Raw genomic sequence first — 22,422 nt, 5'->3', positions numbered from 1 at the left:
AGCAAAACAAAAGCACAATGAAGCAGGGAGACTACCTACACTAAACTAATCAGGTGATAACAGTGATCTTATCTAATTCACAATAGTTTGCAATGGAACATAGGTTGATACTAGGCTATTGGCCCTAGGGCCTATATAAGTCTAGCCAAAAGGTACCCTAGCTTTTGCCACCCAAGAAAATTATTTTCCTGTGCCACTGTTGAGCAGACACAGAAGTGATCCCCGGGTGAATTTCCTATCTCCCATCCAATCATCAAGATTTTTCTTGAAGAGTGCTAATGAGGAGCTTTGTTTGATATAGGTAGGTAGTTTGTTCCAGAGTATGGGAAGTCTCTGGGACAGGAATCTATCCCTCAAGCATGTTCTGTTTATTGTGGCGACAAGGTTTAGGTCCCTAGAGCATGTAGCTCATAGAGATTGGGATTTCTTTAAGTAGAGCCATTAATAAAAGCTCTGGGTTTGACATAGCTTTGTGTGTTAGGCAGAGATCGCCTCTGAGTAGGCGATATGCGACGGAGTAAAGCTGCAGTTTTTTGAGACTGTCTGCATAGGGCATCTGTTTGAGGCTGGTAATCCTCTTTGGGAGGTATTTCTGCGGCCTTTCCAGTTGTTGTAGATGTCTTGTGAGGTACATAACCAAAAGGGGCATTGTACTCTATAATGGGTCTAATGAGTGATGAGTAGAGGGGAACAATGACCTCTTTTTTACTGGATGAGAAACCTTTTGTGATGAGGTGTGCCACGTAGAAGGATTTCCTGACTACTGTGGCGATGTGATTATCAAAGGAGAGACTACTGTCCACCTGTGTCCCAAGGACTCTTATCACACTTTCGGTATTAAGTAGACTACTGCCTATGTGTTAGTTCATGGGTACAGAGTTTTTACTAAAAGGGATGACAATGCACTTTTTGGCATTGAGCTTGAGGCCATGGCTTTGACACCAGGCATCTGTCTCAGCGAGGCCCTTTTGTAGCATGTCCACATCTTTTGGAGTTTTGATTATGGCTCCTAGTTTGCAGTCATCTGTGAACTTTATTAGCCAAAGACCTTCTGTGTTAGCTTGTACTTCAGAGAAGTAGATACCAAACAGGAGAGGACCCCAGGACTGAACCCTGTGGTACTCCACTTGTCACTGGTCTGAAGTTGGATTTGGAGTCTGCTACTTTCACAGTGTGGGTTCTGTCAGTGAGCCAGTTGGCAACCCATCTTGTGACATAGGGATTTATACCTAGTTTAGTGCGTTTATCTATAATTCCAGAGTGGGGGATGGTGTCGAAAGCCTTGGCAAGATCTAGGTAGGCTGTGTGAACCACCTTACCCTCATCTACGGCTTTGGTGACTGCTTCAAAGAAGTCTATCAGGTTTAGGAGACATGATCTGCCTTTTACAAACCCGAACTGGGTGGGGTCCTGAGTTTGGAGATTACCAATGTCATTGTTTATAAGTTCCATGATGATACATTCCATAGCCTTGCAGACCAGGCTTGTTAGGCTAATGGGGCAGTAGTTTCTGGGGTCCATGGTGGCTCCCCCTTTGTGGAGTGGGATAACCGTAACTATGCGCCATTCAATGGGCACATAGCCTGAGGTGAGGCTATGATTGAACATGGTACTTAGGTGGGGTGCCAGTTCATTCTGTAATTCATGTAGAACACAGCCTGGGATGTTGTCAGATCCCATGGATGCTGTGTTCTTGGCTTTGGATAGTGTGTTTTTTTACCTGTGCAGCCGTGATTACAGAAACTTTGCATTCTTCTGGTATAGAGATGGGCCCTTTAGGGGATGACAGGGGGCTAAAGTTAGCACTGAACCTATCTGCCAGGATGTTGGCAATATCAGTTGGTTCTGTATATTTAGTGCCATTGTGCTGTAACTCAGAGCAGATCTGAGTGTTGCCATTGACATTCTTGACCTAGCTATAGAATGCTTTGTGGTTGTCTTTAGAGTCAGTGGCAATTTTGTTTTCGTAACTAGCTTTGGAGGATTTTATGAGGGATCTCAGCTTCTTACTGAGGCTGACCAGGGAGTTTCTCCAATCATGGGATTTTACTCTTTTTTTGCAACAGTTTCTTTCTTCTGTTGTAGAGTTTGTTTATGGCAGGGGACCACCAGATTGGCTTCCTTTTTTTGGAGGATAGCATCTTGGTTCTGTTAGGGATTGCACAATCCATGCACTCGTGTAAGTGCTTATAAAGTGCATTTGTGTAGGATTAAACAGTCATACCTCTATTGTCCGTCAGCATGGGTGTCGTGAAGTTTGCCACTTCTGTCTTAAGATGCGTGAAGTTGGCTTTGGAGAAATTTTTTTACTGTGGTTTCCCTGATGGGGGGTGGGGGAGGGATGTGGATGTCTAGGATGATTAGCTTGTGGTCGGATCTGACCAACGAGGAATTGACCTCTGGTGTGGAGCACTGGTTGCCCATGTTGGTAATAACCAGGTCTAAGATATTGCTGCCCCTTGTGGGGGTGTGGATAAGTTGATCCAAGGCATTGGTATTTATGAATTCCAGAAAACGTTGAGTACATGAGTAGTTTTCCCAGTTAATGGTGATGTAGTTGAAATCGCCTATTATTAGAGTGTTAGGTTGTACCCTAATATTTTCCAGTGTATCAAGAAATGAGGAGTGGGAATCCTGGGGTGTGGTGGGGGATCTGTAGCAAGCTACAATTTGGATTGCGGTCTTGCCCAGAGTTAGTTGCACCTGGATAATCTCAGATGCATTATGCTGACCAACTAGCCTGGAGGTGTGGATATCCTTTATGAATATGGACACTGAGGATACTTCCCAGGGTACACTAATCTGCTGATGTCAGGAGGCCATGTCTTTAGTGTCCAGTCAGATGACTTCACTGATTCTGTGTAATCACACAACAGTTATTCAAATAAACCATACAAGGGTATGGCAAACACCGCAAGTGGGAATTACTGCTTTTTCACAGGTCATAATAGGGACACCATTCATATGATGCAGTGCATTTACTCAATTAACTGCAGTTATACTAATGCATTATAGTCAACTTACAGTTTCATTGACTGACAGCACTGTGTTTGTGCAAGAAAGCAGAACAGTGGGCATACGGATAGTTCTTCTTTCTCCCCCATTGTGTAATCTCAGAGTTAGTGTACATATATATCATATAGATGTAGAAGTGTGGGGGTTGGGGGAAGGGTCTTCTGCAAAAACACTGCGTTTCTGTGTTTTTAAGGAAAGTGAATAGTGTGATGTCCAACAGTGTGGTGTCCAATGAATGGGTAATCTGGGGAACAGAACTCACTGATAGTTACACTGATCATTGAACATATATCCAGCACATTAAGCAAGTGATGGTAAGTAACCCTTGGCATTACACAGGTGATTCAGCAATCTTTTCTAATCACACACAGTTACACACTGAAAGAGGGGGGACCTTGTCTATAATGCTTTAATCACGTGAATTCTGCAGGACTGCCTAAAAATCAAATGTTATAATAGTGTTGCAAAGCCTTTGGTATGGCACATAATCAAGAGAAAGCAATCTGCCTGTGGCATGTTATTCATATGACTTTTATGGCTGTAAAATGATGCAGCACCTTTAATGTGAAACAAGAAAGAGTTGACTGTGCACTATGTCTCAGCACAAAAAAAATTATGCAATGAACTGATGGAAAGCCTGCCTACATTGTGGTAATCACGTGATAGCAGCAAGCCTAAAAACACAAGAAATATCTACACTGTGTCAAACCTACACCACTAACAGTACTATACACTCAAATAATCTGATCAAAATAGGACACTGCACTCTTTCTGTAATGCTCAACATTTTTAAGAGAAGAAATGAACAATGCACATCACAAAGTGTGACTGGGCAAAGAGGTCTGCAATCATGCACCATGGCCTTAACTAAATATAAAAACGCTAAAATATATAATAGAAACAAAGCATGAACAACTGACATTTAGGAAAAAAACATACAATTGGCAACAATACCTGCATTTGCAAGACATAACTAAAAATTACCATTCTAAAGGCTAAGCAAAACTACTATACTGCCATACAAGAAAACTACAGTAAAGTTCCAAAAATGTTTTGGTCAGCAATCAATGAACTTATTCAGCAATGTCAAAAATCACAACTCTGCTATTTCACAGATGAAACAAATTATAACATAGCATTCAGGTTTAATTCATTCTATATATGTGCTACTAACATCCTTAATAAACCCAGTATGGCTAATACAACATTAAGTCATAGAGAAGGTACTACCTGCTCACTTACTTACCACAAGGCAAAATATGCAGCAGACAGCATTCCTGTAGAATATCTCAAAGCAGCAGATCCCACTGCATACCGAGTATCTATGCTAATAAGTTGCTCTCTCCAAGAAGCTACAGTCCCAAAAGTCTGGAAACAAGCCTATGTTATTTCTACACATAAATATGGCAATTCTCTTGAGCTGGGAAACTATAGCTCTATAGCCACTCTACCTAAAATTCTTGAAAAATGTGTTTACCACCATTGGTCAACTACCTAGCAGAGAACAAATTGCTTTTCTCAACACACCAAAGTATTACCAGCAGAGAAACAGCATTACTAATATTGACATACTATGTTCTTGAAAAAGAAGTCAAGGTGAAATGGTTGCATCCCTATTTCTTGACCTATGTAAAGCATTTGATACCCATATTATTATCTAGGATCAAGGAACCAGGTCTCATAAATAGTACAGTCAATTGGTTTAAAAGTTTCCTTATCCTTGGAACACTGTGTTTACCCTTGGCAGATGAGCTGTCATCTTTTCAGGAAAAAACATTAGGTGTACCACAAGGTTCAATATTAGGACCATTACTCTTTAACATATTTATTAATAAAATGCATACAGCTTCTTTCCCAGCAAATATACTCCAGTGTAAAAATGATTCAACACCAGTATGTACAGCTTCTTCAGTCAAACAGTTCAAAGATGATCTGCAGCATTTCTTTACAAAAATAGAAAATGTCTACACTAATCCACCCTATTAGTAACATATAAAACTTTTCACAAATTCGTAATAGACAACTGCATTGATGTTTTTCTTAAATGTTTCCTCAAACAATACACTTAAAACTACTGCAATTACAGAATTACACTTCCATACTATGTCCAAGCAGCTAACCAGCGCAGTTTATATATATATGTATATATATATATATATATATATATATATATATATACACACACACACACACACACACACCTTTCAACCTGTGCACACAACAAATCCGGACAAAGCCAAAAATAATGGTGGGGCAAAGGCCAAAACTAGGGATGATTTTTAAATATCGCTCTTTTAAACTTAGCAAGCTACCAAAATAAAATGCGCTGTGTTAGTGTGCATTTTTTGAAAGACATGAAACAGAACTTCTGTTATTACTCAGGGACTTCCACACTCAATAATTTGCAATAAAATATTTAGAAAAAAAAAAACAAAACTAACAGGCAAAATTATTGACATATATACACATACCACAAATTTCCTCAAAAGAGATTACTTTTTCATTCCATTTTTCTAGCCAGCCACATAATGTAAATGATGAAAAATGCAGCAAACTCGCGAAGCACAATGAAGGAGTTTGCGCCCTTACCCAGTTGGTAAGAGGAGTGTGGATCATGTATAATTAATCAGGCTGTGTGACCAGTTTTTGTATGGAGCAGAACGGTTTAGGCTGCCCTCAAAGGAGTTGAAGGGTGTGCTTCATGCATAATTAATTAAATGGGTGATGAATTTCACCTAGAGCCATCCATAGACTGCTGGCTGGATGGGGCGTATTTATACATAATAAATAAAGATGGTGCGATATTTAAAAAAAACACAGTGTAACATGCAATCAATTAACTTGGCTCCTGGCGCGCATGGGCAAAGTAACGGTTTTACATTAGCTAAATGGGAGGACATCAACAGTCTATGCGACAAGGCTGCCTTGACGTGATGTGAACTGACAGGAAAATTAATGCAAAAAGTAATGCACATTTGCATTACTAGTTACTAAAAAAGGTAACTAATTACTATTACTACGTTACTATACTGAAAAGTAACGCTGAATATTAGTAGTTAGTGAAAAATGTAATATGTTATAGTAACGCGTTTCTCCCATCACTGCAGTTAAGTTAAGAAATTCTGTTCGGTGAACTGTAGTTTTGCAAAAGTGCATTTTCAGATAAATGCACTTTTGGGAAACTGGACTCACAAAACTAAGTTTCGCTAAAGTGTAAATGCGATGGGTCAAAATAGACCCTTATATATATATATATATATATATATATATATATATATATATATATATATATATATATATATAGATTATATCTTGCAGCAATTCAAAATTCTCTCACTGTTGTGAGTGATACTGCAAGAATAGACGTAGGTCTCTAGACGAAGTAAAATTCAAGCAGGAAAAAAATGAATAGAAATGTAACAGGCAAACTAGCAAAATACTTGAGAAAATAGCAGAGGAAGTTTTATAAGGAAAATTACAACACTAGGTGCCAGCATCTGTATAGGGCACTGCAACCTTCTGTTGTATAGCTCAGCAGAGTTTATAGATGATTTAGGAAGCCAATCAGTAAACAGAACAAATGCAGTATAAGAGAGTGTGTGGAGTATGTGTGTCTGTGTATGCATGTTTGTATGTATGTATGTATATGTGTGTTTGTGTGTGTGTATGTATATATATATATATATATATATATATATATATATATATATATATATATATATATATACAGCTCTCACAGACACACACACATGGCTCATATACTGCAGGAATTCATGATGATACTACAAGACTAGACTGATGTCTCCAGACCAAGTAAAATTCAAGCAGAAAAACATTTAAAGGAGAACCTCACCCACAGACTCAAAAAAGTCTATTTCATCATGGTTTTGTGTTTCCCACATTTTAACACCACTCTGGGACTATGTACAGTTTTTTAAATATTTTTCTACATAAATTGAATCTGACCACATGGGGTCTGGCATCTTGAAGTAATTCTGATTGTTTAGGCTCCCTCTAGGTATCCCACAATGCAGTGCTTGTCTGTAAAAAAATACATCATGCAGGCCTTTTGCTTCCTAAAGCTACTGCCACTGCATTGATTTTACATGCATACACTGCTGTCTTTCAGTCAGTTTTAAGTAACATTTGATGCCTTTCAATGACTGCTGAAAACACAAGCAGTGCAAATGCCACAGAACAGATTTTCAAAGTGCTTTTTACTGCTGCTGCTTTTTAGAATGGCTAAACTGCAGGCTTTTGTGAAGACTGAATTGTACTACTTTGACTCATCTCCCATCCCCTTTCACACCTAACTTCCCTAGCTGTCAAAGTGTTAAGGGTAATTTGAGGGTGTTACCTGTTGTGATTGACAGCTCACAGCAGGAGACTTGACTTGTACTGTTTCCTTGTTCTAGTCTTTACTTTCTGTATGGGTAGGGGAAGGATCAAGGAGCTGTGGCATCACAGCATGAGTGAGTTTTTAGGAAGGTCGTGGTGATGTCCATCAGCAATTACCTGACTTTGCTTAAACTCACTAATGCCCATAAGCTCATCCATAAACCTGCTAACTGCCCCTCTATCTCCACCACACTAACCCCCTACATCCCTAACTGCTCACTTAGAAACCCAAAACCTCCTACATATCCACAAACTGTCATGACCAACCTCCTACATATCCACAAACTGTCATGACCCCCAGGCTACCTCCTACTGTCATACTCCATTTCTAAACTATGGAACTCTCTCCCTCCCACTCTGCAACATACCCAAGACCCCACTAAATACAAAACTCTCTTGTTTTCCTATCTTACTACTAAATGGATATGCACACCCTGCTCCCCAACTTAATTTTCCTCTCTAGCCACTAATCCTCTCCTTGCTAAATGCTACTTCTGCTTCTTCACCCTAATTGTGACAGTCCCCTAACTTGCTAAAAAAATCAGTATGTGATTTAATACTTGTATCATATATCTTATCAAAAATTGCCATGCTATTGTATTGTATGCTGTTATTTTCTGTTTGAACTTGCTTTGTTACCTCACTATTGTTTTTGTACACTGCATATTCTCACAATTGATTGTAAATTCTATTTCTCTGTAACTGTACAGTGGCGCTTTTCCCCCTTGGCCTCCACTGAAAACGGGCTCTTTGAGGCCCAGTGGACTTCCCTGGTTATCAAACTGCAAATAAATAAATGTCAGTTTGGGGAGGGAGTTAGCCAGAAAACTATTTATATTCACTGGCCTTGATGTCATCAGTAAACTGAAGACTGCAGCAAGCTTTTGCAGGGCAGGATAAAAGTTTTTTGAAAGTGAAACCACCACAGTACAATAAGGTAGTGTTCTAGTGGAGAGAAACAGTTGGTTTAAAATATTTTAAATGCTGTATTGTTGTTTATCCATAGCAGGGACAGTAAATAGGGAGAAAAATGACAGAGACGTTGAGCATTTAATAATGGAATCCCATTGCTGTCCTTTAATAGAACTTAATAAATGATAATAAATGAAGTTCAGATCCTGCAGCAATTCACAATTCTGTCACCATTGTGAGTTCTACTACAAGACAAAGGTCCCAGACCAATTAAAATACAAACAGAAAAATATGATAGAAATGAAGTAAATGAGTCACGGATCCTGCAATAACTCACAATTCTCTCACTACTGCGAGAGATACTGCAAGACTAAGGTCCCAGACTATATGCAGATTTTTGACTTTTGGTTACAATGAAAAATGCAGAAAAGAACAAATAATTCAGATTAACAGTCTGGATACTGCAGGGAGCACTAATTGAAATGTGATGATAGAGGCAAACTTGAGCTTTAAGAGCCCAATGGGAGTGCTGTATCAGTTGGAGCTATCGGTGTCCATTAGAAGTAGGAGTGGGAGAGGCTTGAATACTGTAACTTACCACAGGGACAGGCAGCTAAAAAGCCACCCAGTTTAAAAGCACAACAAGAATTACGTGGGTGGTTGGGAAAAAATCAAAAATCAATGCAGTTAAACAGCAGTTTTAAACTTGGAGCTCTTGTAGCTGAAGAGGAATTGTAAGCAAATACCTTAAATAAGGAAACTGTTCACCAGCTTCTCCTCTTATTACGTAGATCTAATTCCTATCCAATCAATGAATGTAAATGTTGGAATAAACCGTGAAAAGCTGAACAAATCCATCTTATTTAGATTCATAATGATATTTCCATCTTCCCAGGACTCTGTTGTTTGATCTCACTGTTGATCAAATAACTCTCTTATATACAGGTGTGTTTGATTAACCTTGAGATACATTTATTGATGTAGTAGTAATAATTTTGAACTGTGATCCTTAAATAATCCTTGAATGATTCCAGCTAATGTTTTTGTGGCTTTGAAAGCACATTGTGCACACATTATGAGCTTGCTACTTTGAAGTATCTTTCCAGGTAGACATAGTCCATGCTCCTCTAGTTCTTTGACATTAATGGACACCGTTCTCAAAGTTCAAATCAACTGTACACTTGAGAATAATGAGCTTATCTTTCTCTGTAGCTCTACCTTTTAGTATGTGATTAATCACTTTGACAGTTATTTCCTTCAGTACACTGATTTGATCTTTTGAGCTGTATATTTTCTTAAGCTACACAGTATCTTCAAAGATTCACGATTTCATTCAGTTTTGTTGATCCGTTTTGCTTAGCAAATCTTGCAATTGTTTAATTTGTTTTATTTCATAACTAGGAATTTTTTTATATGTTTTTTGTCTAAATTATTTTTTGTTACTGCACCTTTTTGAAATTTCTGCACAATACATAGGTCTAAGCATTTAAGTAAGATTTAGTGATTGATTGTGTCTTACAGAAACATTGCTGGGAATCTTCTGGTAATGTACACTGATCAAGATGGTTAAGGAATTCCTTCAGAACTACCTTAACCAAAACTTTGCCTGAGAGAAGTCTTAGAAAGTGGTTCTCCATATACTGCCTTCCACACCTAAAGATCATATCCTTCCAAAAAGACTGATTAAGGAGGTAAGTGACTGCAAATGTAGTCATCTTGATGCACTTAGTAGGAGACAAGGCAGAAGACCCATTATCTTTGCATGTGTTAGTACCTTTTAGCATGTATGATGGGAGACTCACTACCCTGAAAAAGAGGGAAGTAGAATGGAGAAAAAAAGTTGTGGCTGACGTCAGATGTTGTTTTGTAGCAGACATGGAAATACTAAGGGTTTCTGCTAAGGAATGGTAAGGGTGTTGCAGTGTGCTCCTGCTCTCTGGCAGTATTTGGCCCAGTCACTGTAAATCCCACAGGCTAAAGGTTGTACTCATTTCATTTGCTCAGACAATTTGTTTATTGCTAAAGGGTTTGACTAGAAATTACAAAAATGTATACTTTTTTAATAATCTGTTTTTTGTTTCATGGAATTTTAAGTGTTAGCAGATGTTTACAACTTTTATGCTACTTCATACAAGAAAATGTTAGTAGGAATTTGAAGTGCTGCATTGCGGGAACTTTGGACGTTGATTCAATTTTGACTACAGTGTGACACTGCCAGCCCAGCTACCTGGAATTTTGTAAATAATCATATGTCATTTGTGAATATTAACATGATTCATATGCTTGTCTTGCAAATGTAAGAGAACTATATGTTATGTGTATATTAAACTACTGGTGCAGAAGTGTGTGTCGAACAAGGTTTATACAGTATTGAGCTTCAGGGATGTGTCCACAGTGTATCCTACTGGAAAAGAACAGAAATGCATATAAACTATATATCTGTGCAAATGTATGCTTTCATAGTAGAAGCTGGAGTATACAGTTAACTTACAAAACTTCAAGAAAATAAGTTGAAATTGTTTTACAATTGTGTTATCTCTCAGTTTCAGTGAAACAGACACAATGTCTAGAGCTAGAGGTTTTTCTATTGTCTTGAAACAGAAATAATTAATAGGTTTCAAATGTAAACGTATTTTATTATTTTATGACTTCCACGTTCTGCAGACATCTGAGAGACATGTATTTTTAACACAGAGATGTTAGTTTCTGTCAGCCTGGAAACTAAAGGCAGGTGACAGAGTGATGTCATCCAAGCTGACCCAGCAGTAATGTTTGATAGTAATTTAAGGACTCTTTCTCAGAGAGAGATTGGGCATTTTGTTTTCTTGTCTTCAACCTGGAAACATCCATTGTCAGCACTTCTGCTTGCGTGTTGTCTGTAAGTAAGATTAGGGCATATAGTATCTCTCTTGGATATAAATAGGAATATAGTAAAGATTAATTTAGATGTTTTCTGTATTTGAGACTGTCCTGCAATGTTGTTTTAAAATATCTCCTGTTATTCTGAATTCTGCAGTTACTGTGTTGATTATCATCTTGTTCTTTTATTATTTATTATTAAATATATTTAAATCCATTTTTGTGGCTGTTTTTTGAGAGACATATATAAGCTCTTAGAGTATTTGCACATGTATTTAGTGACACTGTACAGGCCACTCCTAAATAGCCTTACAAGTCTTGGTCACACTTACCATTTGGATAATAATAACATTACACAGTAGGACTGGTCACCCTTTGTAAGGGCCTCCAAGTAGTTGATAAGGGGTTCTGGTGGCAACTACCTTATGGTCTGGGCAGAAGGGGGCATAGCTAGTAAACCTGTGCCAGCCTTTTCCAGTTGTGTGTTTGTGTATAAATCAAGACTCATTTTGTGTGTGTGTGTGTGTGTGTGTGTGTGTGTGTGTGTGTGTGTGTGTGTGTGTGTGTGTGTTAGCTACTAGGGCAGGGACATAAAGCAGCACAGGTTGGGCAGAGAGTGTGTTGGGAGGACTTGGCTTGGAATCCTGGCTAAGGACTCAACTCTATAGCTGTACCAGTGGGGGAGTCTTATTGGGGATCTGGAGAAAGAGGGAGAAACCAGCCTCATACTGACTGTGATCTCTGTGCTCTTAAGGGAGATTGTACTTTACTGTGTGTGTGTGTATTTGTCATCCTCCCATTGTGTATGTCTCTCACTGTTGCCAGTGGTGAGGATTTAGGCTCTTTGACTACTGGGCCAGTGCAGGGGCGTTGCATACAGTACTGAAGGAGTTATTGTGGGCATGGCTGGCCTTAAGTACAGGCAAACTAGGAGGTCTCCCAGGGCACCACTCATCAGTGTGTGCTTTTCCAACTTTTATTCCTCTCTTCATTGATTAAAAGCTCCTGTTTTGAAAGACCACTAGTTTCCTTTAAAGAAATGCCAAACTCTGCTTTATTTTTGGACTTTCTGCTTGTTCTTCTGCTCATGAGATCTAAACCAATTACTGAGCCATTATAGCCTCAAGCTCTGTGATTTGTTGTTTAGATCATGGTGGAAGGGAGCAAGCCACAGTATGGAAAATTTGCACATTGGGATGTAATTGGTACTGTGAGAATGTGACAGAGTAAAACAGTACATCAGTCTACAGTCCAGTTTATCAAAAAGTAATTTTTTGAACCCTGACAGTCCATCAGCCAGATATGGGGCACATATCTCTCACCTTCTTTGCTGAAGAACTCCATTGCTTGTTCACTGCTCTGTCTTTGCTGGACTAATGTGATTTGTGTGAATCAACCTGGAATGCTTTAATGCATGGCAACTGTTTGTGTGGAGCAAAGGTGAAATGCATTACATAGTCATCCTCTTCTCTCATAATAAGATGGGTGAACTGTATGTAGATGTGGCTATAACTGATTGGTGGGGGTTATCTGGATGATAGTAACTGATTTAAACTGAACATGTCTACAGAAGGGTCATCTTTCAAAGCTTAAGGCATAAAATGCATGAAAGAACATTAAGAGCTTCAGCGGGACTAGTAGCCCCCCCCCCGCCCCCACCCTAAGGCTGTTTAGGTGGGTTTTGGCACAGATTTAGTGTTTTTTTTTTTTTTTTTACCCTGGACCCCATCTTGTCTAAAGCTTGCCCTTCTTAAGTGTCCCCTGAAGGTCACTGTAGCTTGTGAGTGGCAAATGGAGATGGGGGTCTGGGGATGATGTCCTTATTTTTTTAATTTTCCCAACAGCCTTAAAGGTGTACATAGGTCACTATAAGTTGTGTTGGACTGGGGACTGCATGGTCATTATTTCTTTAACTTTCCTCAAAAACTTCAGAGGTATACATAGAGGGTCATTATAGCACAGGAGCAATCAACTGTCTAGTGTTAACAAGCTGCAAACATTACTGTAATCATTATTTTTTTCAATTTCCGAACAAACAAGCATCAAATGAGTATACAAGTGGCTGCCTCTTGGGAAAGGTGAAGGTGGAATATGTTTGAAAGCAACAGGCTGAAATATGTTTTTTCAGCTCTGTCCCAGTATAACATCAGAGAGTTGCACAGAATGTGGCTGTTTTTGTTCTTTTGGGGGGAGGAGTTATTTTGAAAAGGTATGCTGTAATATATTTATGTCAGCAGCAACTTAAAATATATGACTGTGGCTATTTGTGCCTTCACTTTCATCCCAATTTTACACCACATTACAATATATAGAAATCAACTATATTTTAGGGGAACAGGGAGGCAGGTGCTATTTGCAGATATAATTTACATATCCTCACAAGTATGCATCTTCTCAGTTTATTGTGAATTGTTTTATCAGCTTTGTGCATTAAGCATTGGATGCAAATTATTCTTCCTTGAAATAAAAAAAGACTGAATTTCTTTACTTATGATTTTTATTCATGTGATCATTGAATCATAAGGTTGTAAAAAAGCTCAAAAATGCAGCTGAGAGCATCCAGAATCCCCATGGCATCTGGTGTCCTAGTGGCCCCCAGACCACCACCTTATTGCAACAATTTCCACTACAGCTATTGCAGTGTAGTCTTGGTCAGATAGTGTCCGTTGAAATGATGTAGGGGATAAAAGTTGAATAAAGCAAAAGAGTTTTCCACAGTCATGATTTTTGATCACTTTGTCACTGGATCAAAAAGGTTGTTTTAAGAAACTCTAAAATGCCCCTCACAGCATCTAGAACTTACATGGCTTTGAGGCCAGGGGTCTCAGGTCACCAGCATAATTTATTTATTTCCTCCACAGTTATTAAACTGCAATCCTGGACAGCTATGGTGTGTTGAAAACCTGCAGGAATAAGTGAAGTAGCAGAGTTGACCGATTTTATTTCCCTTAATCAGATTTTTTTCAGGCCATGATTGGATGAACAGGCTGTTTAAAAAAATTCTGAAATGACCTCAAGGTATCTAGAACCCCTGTGACTTCTAGGGGCCTAGTGGTCTCCAGACCCCTGGTTTAATGCAGTTATTTCCTCCACAGTTGTCAGAGTTCAGTCTTCCCTAGTTAGGATGTGTTGAATGAATGACAAGGAAGAAACTGAAGACTAAAACAGTGAGACAAGAAAGAAAAAAATGTAATCTGGAAGCTGAGGGTATGTGTGTTTATGTTTCGCTTTATGGCATCAATTCACCTAAGCCTGTCCTTATCACTGGTGAATGTATAATGTACTCTAATTTAAAAGAAAATTGGATGTTCTCAGTATTGTACTAAAGATAGACTGAACAGTAGTAAAGAATAATGCACAATGCATTTTGGTACATTTTCTAAAGTTCAGCATAGAATGGGATTAATGGATTGAAGGGTGAGGTAGTATATAAAATGCAGTTTCAGGATGTTTGTCTTTCATGACTTTAAGATTTCATTTTAAGGTTTCAGAAGTAATTTCATTAAAGAAGTGCAAGCATTTCACTTTTTGTAGTTTGAAGAAATATGCTCTAAATTAAAGGCTGGCATCCCTGGCCTGAAAAATTACTATTTGGGTGAATATTTTGAAGAATATTATTTGAGTTCTACGATTGAGATATTTGAATTTGGAATATTTTATGATTACGATATTTGAATTTGGAATATTTATCCTGCTCCACCGTAGTCTGTATTCAAATGAGAATATAATACAAATAGCCCATGGTGGTGTAGTGATTAGCATTGTCGCCTCACAGCAAGAGGTTCTCCGGTTCAATTCTTGGCTGGAGCACCTTCTGTGCGGAGTCTGCATGTCCTCCCCATGGTCGAGTGAATTTAAAGACATGCAGGTAAGTGCGAGCATGTGTGGGTGTGCCTTCTTTGAAGGTTGGGTGTCGGGCTGGCAACTTGACATCGTAAAAATTCACTGCCAATCATTAGTGGACCAGAGTTCCTCTGTGGCGAACCCCTAACCGAGAAAAGATGAAAGACATTTTATAATATATATCATACATCCTCTTCCAAATCACATATAAGGTGTCACAAGGGAAAAGCGGTATGTGGGATCAGACATGTAGGAATCTGTTAGTAAGAAAATCCAAAATTTAGATGCTGATCTTTTCATGCTATGCACTTACTAAACTGAAAATATGTCTGCATCAACCACTTATACGTTGTGTGCACATTTTAAGTAACTTACATCCTGTGGTGTTCTTCTAGCAGCCTTTTGAAGTTGTAACCTTTTTGACTGAGATTTTTTTGATGAAATACCTTTCATATGTTTTGTTAAAAACACAAAAAGAAAAATCTAACAAAGCTAGACTTTCCACCGTGTGATTATTTAAACTTCTCATATTAGAGGTGACATGAGGTGCATGCAAATTACCTTTTAAGGATATCAGGTGTTTCAGCTAAATGGCAATTCTGAATGTCCATTACTTTCTCTTTTAAGTCTATTTATGGACAATTTCCGACAAGTAAAGCCAACCCCCACTAACCAAAACACCTGATATCCTTAATGGGTAATTTGCATATATCCCATGTCGCCTCTAATACAAGAGGTTTAAGGTATCACACAGTGGAAGGTCTAGCTTTACTAGACTTTTCTTTTTATGTTTTGAACCAATTGTTCTTTCTGTGTGACTTTTTTACTCATTGTTTTAGTTTCATATGTTTTGTGTCATATCTCATTTAGTTCAGATATAATTACAATAATCATGACAATTTTGGCTTAACTGCATCACTTTTATATTAGGTAAAAACACAGAGGTGTACAGTAGGCTCAAGAGAGTTAGTACAAGTGCCCCCATTGACTGAAGAGCGATCTCATGAAATCTACAAAATTCTCCCTCATTGTTAATTTAAAAAAGTGTCTGTTTAATTGAACTGTGCATCAGACCCCATCAACACAGTTAGCTTGAATTATTTAAGTAGTTGTATTAGACTTTGTAAAGATGTGGCTGCTTGGGAAAGAAAAGGATATTTTGGCATGTAAAACCTTAGTAACTTGTAGTTACAAAATGCACTAGTCTCACCTGCTAGCAAGGTAAAGTTTAAGATCCATCATGTTAGACTCCATCATCATAAGGATCAAGAACTGGTAGATATATAAGATGTTTTTTAGAAGAGCAAAGGCAGCAGAACTCAAACTGCCGTTATGGAGAAAGCAGTGGTTCCACAAAAAAAAATGTACTTCTGCTTTATTGACTGTTCTGTGTGGACCATAACACAGTGTGACAAGTTCCTAGAAAAATAAGAACAGTAGGTCATCTTATTTGCTTCATGGAAAATCTGTATGCAGAACAAGTAGCAAGAGTTTGAACCGAATATGGATTAACTGACTTGTTCAACATTTGGAAAGGAATTTGACAATACTGCATTTTGTCCGTTTAATCAATTTATATGTGGAAGATACTGTAGCAAATGCTGGATTAGATGATTCGGAAGATGGAAGCAAAATTTCTGGGAGAAATATTCACAACCTAAGCTATGCAGATGGTATAACTCTAATGGCTGAACTTGATGAAGACTTGAAGAGTCTGTTAATGAATGTGAAAGTAGAATCCTCAAAGCTATGTTGCTTAGCATAAATATAAAATTGCCATTAAATAGATGGGGGAAAATTGAAGCAATGAGAGAGTTTATTTTCCTGAGCACAATGACCTCTGCAGATGGTAATTGCAGACATTATTCAACAGATATTGGCTTGCTTTTTGGAAGAAAAGTTATGGCAAATCTGAATAAAATTTTAAAAAGTAAATACATCACATTGTCAACAAAGGTCTGTATAGTCAAAATAATGGTTTTCCCAGCAATGACATGTAGCTGTTAGAGTTGGACTAGATAAGTAAGGCACCAAAAATGTGATGCTTCTGAACTGTAGTTCTGGTGAAAATGAGAATTCTGTGGACTACAAGAATATTGAAACAGTTAATACGTAAAAAAATATATTCAAACTTTTCACTGGAAGACCTAGTAGCATATCTAAAGCTCAAATATGAAAAGTGAAGATGGAATTAGTTAGAGAACACACTGATGCTAGGAAAGAGTGAAGGCAAAAGAAGAGGCAACAGAGGCTAAGCTGGAGTGGTCACCATTACTGAAGAAATGAATAAGAATTTGAAAGAGCTTAAAGAAGCAGTTCTTGATAGAGAGGTCTGATGTGCTGAACTCCTTGGGGTCACACTGAGTCACTCATTTATAGAACAGCAGCAATGTTTAGTTGCTACACTTTCTTGTTTTATGGTTTCTTTTGCCTTTGAGGTGCTGCTTACCTGTTTCTCTTTTGTTTTTGTGTGCTATTTGCCGTCCTTAGAAAGGCATATAAAGCAAAAGTACAAGCAGAGTCTCTGAAGTTAAGGCTCTGTGCTGAAAGCAAATGTTTTTGATTTGTGTAAATATTAAATTATTAGAGTACTAGGCAGGTGCCTGTTTTTTTTCCATAACTGCACATGATCTGCCCAATGATTCCCCTTCCTGCACCTAAATGACCCATTCATTCCTGCTATGGAGCAGGAGCCAGACTGGTTCATTCCTCAGCAAAGCCATTTAGCCCATTTATTCCTTGATCATAGCAGGAGCCTTTTAATCCTATTCATTACCTGGGGAGGTAAGAGTCAAGTCTTTGAGTGTGAGCCATACTGCCAGTTGAGACGGTCTTCCTTTCCCTCTGTTCTAATCCCTCCTTGCACTGGTTGTGATGCATGCATTTACTGCTACCTGGGACAGCACATGCATATTCATGACCAGACCTAATGGCTTACCTATAGCATGGTGTCAGATTAACCCTTAATGCTGCCTGCTATGGCCCAAGACTCCTAGTGAAGTCAACATGACAGTGGGCCAAATGGACTTCCTCCTTTTATGATGGATGAGCTGGAGATATCCCCATGCTTCCACCACTACTCAGATCTTCTAGTTTTCCCAACATAGTAGGTGTTTTTAAACAACCATGGTGGTCACAATTTTATAACAGTTAAATTTTAACACTGGTCAAATAGTTCTCAAAGGAATTTTGCCACCATTGCCTTGCTCTCAATAAGCTACACTGGCTTAAATTTCCTCATTATCTCAAAGTATCCCAGCTTCATATAACCCACTTCCTTCTCAATAAACCCACTGCTTGTCCCTCTCTCCAATCTAATCACTTACTACTGAAAAACTCCACCTTCAAACTTATAGACCCAAATTGAACATTGGCAATCTCTTCTATCAATCTTCCATAACAAAATTCTGGAACAACCTCCCTACCAATTTATGTAGCATTACACAAACTAACTGCTTCAAAAAAGAAGTAAAACACTTTCTCCAGAAAACTTGGTTATGCTTATGCCAGGACCCCCTACCTAATCCTGATTCCAACATTTGTTTCTCCCACTTTTGTGATATAAGTTTCTTGCTAAACCCTGCTTAGGAAATGCTGTACAGCTGTACAGTCTGTATGAAAGTATCATGCTTATAATTACTTGTATATTTTTATCTCTCATTTTCTCTAGTTCATACTTTTATCGTTAGCCCATAACTCTGTGTATTATTGTCTGAAATTGAAGCCGCATGATTTTGATGTTGTCTACTATGTTTTATCCATGTTTGTCACCGTACTGAAAACTGCATATTATACTTATCTCTGAATGTTTCTAATGTATTTATACTCTGCTTTCTGGAGCTTTTCTCCCCGGACCTCCTCTGAAAATGGACATATATCCAGTTGGACTTTCCCGGTAAACAAATGTAAAATAAATAAATAATTATAATAACTTGACTGAGTTTTATGCAAATTTGGGAATCTTTCTATATACGTACACTGTGAAATTGTCCTTGTTACTTTTTGTGAAACTTATTACTGCAAAATTGTAATTTTTTTCTTGGAGCTTTTCTCCTCAGGTCTCTACTGAAAATGGGCCTGTGCTCAGTTGGACCAACCCAGTTAACAAATGTAAAATAAATAAATTGTGGGCTTTTCTGTGTATTTTTAATAAAGACAATGAAATGATTACAGATTGTGTGTTGTATGTCCTATGGTTAGCCCCAGAGAACCCTATGTACTGCTGTTAATGTAGACACTTCAGCTGTCAAACTCATGATATTTTGGCTTTTTCTCACAGTTCTACCACGAGACATCATGGAGTAGGGATTCCCCTCCCCCAACTCAAGCAGCTGCTCACACAACTGAAGTTCCTGCAATCAGTTTTGGGGCAGAAATGAATTCCTAAACAGACTGAGGTTGGTTTTCATTCTCTCGGGTTCTGGTGTGCCTGCTTGTGCAGGAGATATTTTTCCATTGCTAAACACTTTCTAATAGTATCTGTCTGTACTGCTCACTCAAAACAAAAAGAGAAAAAAAACTTACGCATCGCAGATTCAGTGCTTGGACCCAGTGCATTTCTTAATTGCATTCCCTGGCTTCTGGTGCCCATTCATTGGTGATCAGAGCATTACACGTAAGTGCAGCTTTTTTATTTCATTTTCAGCTAAATAAAATGTAGTCCTGTGTTTTTGTTTGTGCCTTTTACTTCACTCTGTTTATTGTTCAGTTTAAGTCAAATATTTGAAATATAAAACAAAACAAAAGGAATTCACAACCAAATGTTCACCACAGGCTGGTACGGTCTCCCTTGACCCGAGAAGGAGAAACAAATCAACGTTTGTTCACAAATCAGAATTTATTCAGAAATCTCCAAAAATATAATAGCGAGTACGTTATGGTTAAGCGCTTTCATCTGATACAATCAGATTTCATCAGAACCCTTATTCAGTAACAGTTCACAGTTTATATAACCATTTTGGCGCCCATTTTCATAACCTTAATTGAATAAGCACTACTAATTGTTTAAATACATTTCCTTAAAAGATCACTTTAAAAAATATATCACTTTATAAAATATATACATAATATTAAACGTAGTTAGCTTAATTCTTACTTACTTACTTGTACAAACATTCACATGTATTACTCATTTTCTTTATAAAAACTTGTTTAGCATATATTAAAAACTGTTCCTTTATATACTCTACTTATTGTACACTCAATAAACTACTGCTATATACAAATCTGTATAAAAAATTTTGTGTGTATATATATTTGCTATGTGGTAAAAAATATATTTGCTATAAAGTAAAAAAAAAATATATATATATATATATATGTGTGTGTGTATAACATGTGAAGTCACACAGGGACTAAAATACATGTGTCAAAGGAACAGTTTTTAATATATGCTAAACAAGTTTTTATAAAGAAAATGAGTAATACATGTGAATGTTTGTACAAGTAAGTAAGTAAGAATTAAGCTAACTACGTTTAATATTATGTATATATTTTATAAAGTGATATATTTTTTAAAGTGATCTTTTAAGGAAATGTATTTAAACAATTAGTAGTGCTTATTCAATTAAGGTTATGAAAATGGGCGCCAAAATGGTTATATAAACTGTGAACTGTTACTGAATAAGGGTTCTGATGAAATCTGATTGTATCAGATGAAAGCGCTTAACCATAACGTACTCGCTATTATATTTTTGGAGATTTCTGAATAAATTCTGATTTGTGAACAAACGTTGATTTGTTTCTCCTTCTCGGGTCAAGGGAGACCGTACCAGCCTGTGGTGAAAATATTTGAAATATATTTTATGCTTTTAAGGAACATTATGAAAAATAAATTAGTAAATTACTATATCTTTTAACTGACGCACGTGCAGTACAAATCCAGAGGGTATATGGCTTACTCACAGGATAATAGGAAGTTACTAGGCTATTGGCCCTGAGGCTCTTACAAGCTTAGCCAAGAATTTAGCCCATGTTCCGACAAGTCAGCACCAGATGCCCCTGTCCAGCAGGGACACAGGTGGAATCCCAGGGGTATATTTTCTGTTTCCCATCCAGTTATAGAGGTTGCGCATAAAAAGGGTTAATGAGGTACTCTGCTTGACGTGGAGAGGGAGTCTATTTCACAGAAGAGGGAGTCTCTGGGACACAAAGCTGTCCCACCAACAAATCCTATTGATGTCACAAACTAGGTTGAGGTCGCACGTGCAGGTTACTCAAGTGGAGCTCGACTTGCAGATGTGAAGGTTTTGGGAAATGTGCTTATCGTACTTTACAACAGGCTAATGTGTTGACTTTGGTTCCTGAACAGTTACCACTCCCTGTATTACTAGACATTAAACGGCTGGGTTAGCCTCGGTCTCATACTCCTAATTTACAACTGAGAGGTATATGCATAAGAAGTGGTCTAAGAAAGAAACCCAAACCAATACTTTTCAAAAGCAATACATACTTAGCAAACCTGTTTCTGTTTACTAGTCTGTACTTACAACCTTATGATGTACCTGGTTGCATTACTTGATATCCCTCACTCCAGATTCCACAGAATGGCATCCAACCTTCTGCATTGGTCAGGGCAGCCTGGCCTGCCCTTCCCACAGATAATAAAACATATTCTGTCACTTCCATCCACATTTCTACACCTCGTGGCCAAAGCACACTTCATGCAGCAGCGGTGTTTAGGATGTACCAGTATAAAAGTTATTTCACTTGGATTAACCTACCCGAGGAAACGACTGTCCTAATGAGCAAATTGCCTAAATGTTTATTTCTTGACCTCCCATTTGTTTTTATTCTGGCAAGGGACATTAGATTTAACCCAGGCAGTCTTACTGCTACTTGTAAGCATAAATGTACAGTCATAATATCTGTTTAGCTTTTTAATCTGTCATTTGTTAATCAGGTAAATGGTTTGGTTTATGAACTCTTTTAGTCTACAACCCTGGTCTCAGAGGCAGTACATTTATACTGAAACAGAGATAGGGTGGTAATTCTCAAAACTAGATAGGTTGACAGATTTCTTTGTGAGAAAGAGAGCAAGTATGATAGGTTAGGCAGATAAACTCTCAGCCTTAGAGAGGACCGAATTATTTGGAGAATAAATAACTGGAGCTGTTGATTTCAGGCAATACTTCAGCAATCTGGTTAGACTTCAGTCAGGTTTGCAGTTTGAAGAGCATATGCTTGAAAATCAGACTCATAACCTCAGAGTAGCCAATAAAGTCAAATTCCCACCACGTAAAGTCAAGACTCAGTCACAATGGGTCATAGATGCGTCATGTGGAGGCACTTTGCAAGGCAGTTTCCCTGAGGGGGACACTCTTATTCTCATTAAAAAAAAAAACTGTCATTGTAAGGCTGCATGATGCCTGATATAATCTTCACCAGGACTAAGTC

The 22,422-nt window shown here is 37.9% G+C and overlaps 1 protein-coding gene across 5 annotated transcripts in view; it reads left to right on the top strand.

Annotated features, from left to right (window-relative positions):
* STX11 (syntaxin 11) overlaps positions 1–22,422 on the top strand; it is a 1,126,953-nt gene that overhangs the window by 830,191 nt on the left and 274,340 nt on the right. For all 5 annotated transcript variants that reach the window (XM_044069646.1, XM_044069655.1, XM_044069651.1 and 2 more), the window contains one exon: positions 9,847–10,016. The gene's annotated coding sequence lies outside the window, so the exon portion shown is untranslated. The remainder of the gene's footprint in view (positions 1–9,846; positions 10,017–22,422) is intronic.

This window comes from Protopterus annectens, chromosome 1.part0 (genome assembly GCF_019279795.1).
Source record: "Protopterus annectens isolate FY-2018-M chromosome 1.part0, PAN1.0, whole genome shotgun sequence".
Classification (NCBI taxonomy): Eukaryota; Metazoa; Chordata; order Ceratodontiformes; family Protopteridae; genus Protopterus; species Protopterus annectens.
The sequence above is the reverse complement of the archived record's forward strand: the minus strand, read 5'-3'. Positions and strand labels throughout refer to the sequence as shown.